The sequence below is a fragment of the Myotis brandtii genome, unplaced genomic scaffold, assembly GCF_000412655.1.
Source record: "Myotis brandtii unplaced genomic scaffold, ASM41265v1 scaffold509, whole genome shotgun sequence".
Taxonomy (NCBI): Eukaryota; Metazoa; Chordata; class Mammalia; order Chiroptera; family Vespertilionidae; genus Myotis; species Myotis brandtii.
Genome location: NW_005369409.1, coordinates 763,475 through 767,127, shown reverse-complemented (window position 1 = coordinate 767,127; position 3,653 = coordinate 763,475).

Sequence of the window (3,653 nt, the reverse complement as noted above, 5' to 3'; positions counted from 1 at the left end):
CCCACCAGCTTGAAGGGTTGTACTCATGCATGTGGGATGCATGCTTTCATGCTGTTTCCGCCAAATTCTCACTCTGCCATCTGCATGATGCAACTGGAAACGTGATTCATCGGACCACATGACTTTTTTCCAATGTTTGACTGTCCAATCCTTGTGTTCCTGTGCGAATTGGAGACATTTTATCTTGGTAACTGCAGACAGCAAAGGTGTTCGAGCAGGCCTTCGGCTTCCATATCCCACACGATGCAGTGTACAGCTAATTTGCCTACAAACGTCAGGTGGTCATAATAATCTGGCCACTCAGTGTGTGTGTGTGTCTGTGTGTGTGTGTATATATAAACTGATTATTTGAACCAGTCAGCTTACCTTCTAGAGGTGTTCTCCCACTTCCTATCCAACCCCAACCCCCATGCCCTGCCAGTGCTTTTCCTAGAGAATTCTGGGAAGCTGTTAATACATTTCCCTAAAGCAGTAGTTCTCAGAGTACATGGTCTCTTGACCACCAGAAGCAACTGAGAACTTGTTAGAAATACAAATTATCAGGCCCTACCCTAGACCTGCCAAATCTGGGGGGGGGGCAATTTGGCAATTTGTGTGTTAACAAACCTCCCAGAGGATTCTTGTGCACGATAAAGTTTGAAACCTAGTGCCATAAAGGAATATTTTTCAAAAATAATTCCTTGTGCAGCTGAATGGCTTATAGATAAAGTTTGTGGATAATTTCGGTCCATAAAACAAAAGTAGAGTGGCTCTAATTGAAGGGCAGGTGGCATTTCTGGAGCTCCCTCTTCTCCAGAGCAACTCCTAAGATATCTTGGTTTAAAATCCCTGGCCTCTTTACTGATATTTACTGAGGTAGAAGCATATGGTTATTTTCATTTTCAAAGTGAATACTAGTACTTTCAGGAAACAACCAAAGAAATCAAAGTCTCATTGCATACTCAGGCACCAGAAGGGCTGGTGGGAAGAGGTTTGGGGTTTAAGATAGTTCCTCCTGGTGTTCCTCATTCACATCAGATTAGCATCTGCTATTTTTCCAACTGATTGTACATCTGAAACAAATAGCTTAGGAAGCAGCTCACTTCAAAATCAAAACCAAAAAGTCTATAAAAGCTCATTCAAACCTAGGTACCCAACAGAAAAAACAGCCACATATATGAGAATGTATACATTAGATAGCAAGCAAGACTGTAGAATAAAAAATGTTAAGTTGCATACTATATGTGATCACAGAATACTCACCAATGGAATCACCAAAGCTGAGATCTTGCAGGGCTAGAATGGGTAGGGAAAGTTTCAAAGCGGTAATGCCTGCCATGAAGAACCAACAGGATTTGGAGAGGCACGGAGGTTGATGGTAATGTCTATGTTGAATTACAGGAAAGAGACATCACCTCTAGAGGTCTCTGGGAAATGGATAAAAATCAGCTGTGTGATATTTTTTATCACATTTTAACGTACATCATACTTCATTTTAAAACCAAAATTTTACCTACATTATCTATGGTCAGCTACCTAGAACTTTTGATACACAGCTACATCTTCTTTTTTAATTACAGTTGATGTACAATATTATATTAGTTTCAGATGTACAACCCATTGATTAGACATTTATATAACTTATGAATTGATGCCCCCAATAAGTCTAGTACCCACCTGGCACCATACATAGTTATTATAATTCTATAGGCCCAGCGCATGAAATTTGTGCACTGGGGGGGATTCTCTCAGCCTGGATTGTGAGAAGGCACAGGACTGGCTGAGGGACCCCACCCATGCACGATTGGGGCCGAGGAAGAACACAGGAGGTTGGCCAGCCAGGGAGGGACCCCGGGAGGGCTCCAGGGCATGTCCGGCCCCTCTCGCTCAGTCCCAATCAGCCAGACCCCAGCAGCAAGCTAACCTACCGGTCAGAGCATCTGCCCCCTAGTGGTCAGTGCATGTCATAGCGACTGGTCTACCGGTTGACTGCCCCCTGGTGGTCAGGGCACATCATAGCAAGCAGTTGAGCGGCCTTAGCATATCCATTAGCATATTATGCTTTGATAGGCTGAACAGAGGACCGGACGACTAGACACTTAGCATATCAGGCTTTTATTATATAGGATTATTTACTATAATTCCTATGTTGTACTTGAGTCCACAACTTCTGAGGGCTTGTGAGATAACTGAGATTTATTTCAATTAATAGGAAGCTGTCACTGACCTATGCGTAGGGCCAATGTTACTCTAGTGAGACACTTGACATGGGTCTGACAAGGCCACAAGCACTACAGGGCAGGATTTACAAGGAAAATGGCACTGTAATGAAAAAGGGAAAGACTCCCAATCCTAGAATCAGGCAATACCTTTTTCCTCTGGGTTGAAGTAGAGGGAAAGGATTAGAAGAATGGTGTAGGGTTCTAGGAGGCAGAAGGAGTTCATTAGGAGTGGGTGAGGCTCTCTTCGGTATTGAACTATGCGAATAGCCATGAAGGGGGCACATGACCAGAAAATGTCAATAGGCAGCTGTTTTCATTTCAAAAAGAGGGGAAAGATAAATTCTGGGAATGGAAATATACCACTAGATCAATCGATAGCTGATTGATACCATATCTTCAAAGTGCTAAAGTAATGGATTTTATGCCAATCTAGAGGGAATTTTATAGCAGTAAGCTCTAGACCTCTGGTTTTGGGTGAAAACATGCACAGAGACAATTTCTTATTCATCTTTGCATCTCCTCCTAGCATTCCTGGAATAAAACAAACAGTAAATGTTTGTTGAATACATGAATGGTTGATTGAAAGAATAAGTGAATAAATGGACATAGACATCTTTAGCAAATATGTACATGATACAAATGTTGAGCTAAAGAGAGTGAATGCATTATATAACTGACTCATCTGAACTGTTAAGTTCTGAGTATTCTGAAGTAGGCACAATGACAAACTAGAGTGTGTTTAAGGAAAGATATTGAGTTCCCTGTCACTAGACATGTTTACACAGAGGTTAGACATCCTCTTGACAAGGATATTGCATCATTGAGAGGGGACAGGGTAAATACTACATAAAAATGGCAGAATGTGGTATTAGTTTACTATTTACTCCTTGGGACCCCCAGCTATCTTCTGAGCCCCAATAGTGTTCCAAGAAAAAAAATAAGACCTAAGAGTGCTACCTAACTGCTAGTTTATGCCAAGAAAAAAATTGTGGACCAGAGGTTCCAAACTTGGGGTTCATTAGTCCTTAAAGGTCCATGGAAGCCCCCTGAACTCCCAAAATTGTATGTAAATTTTATGTATATGCACATTTTTCCTTTCATTGGTTCTCAAAGTGTCCCCCCAAATGTTAGGAACTACCACCTTAGGAGTTTCTATGGTCTCAAAGTGCTGGTATAAGAACTGGTGGCCACTGTGATCCTATGTGAAAAATTTGACAGTCTTTAGCTTTGGGATTTTTTCAGAGAGGTAGATTTTATACATGAAACCTTTGACTTCTCTACGCTAAGACATAACTTCAAGTTTGGCAACAGGGAGGTGGGAGTGAGGGGAGGGAGGAGCTGAGATGGCTTCACCACTCAGTGGTTCTGAACAAAGCTCAACCCCATGCCAGCCCCCTCAGCAGACCTGATAGCAACAAGACTCTCCTCCCCCACCCCACACACACGTCTTTT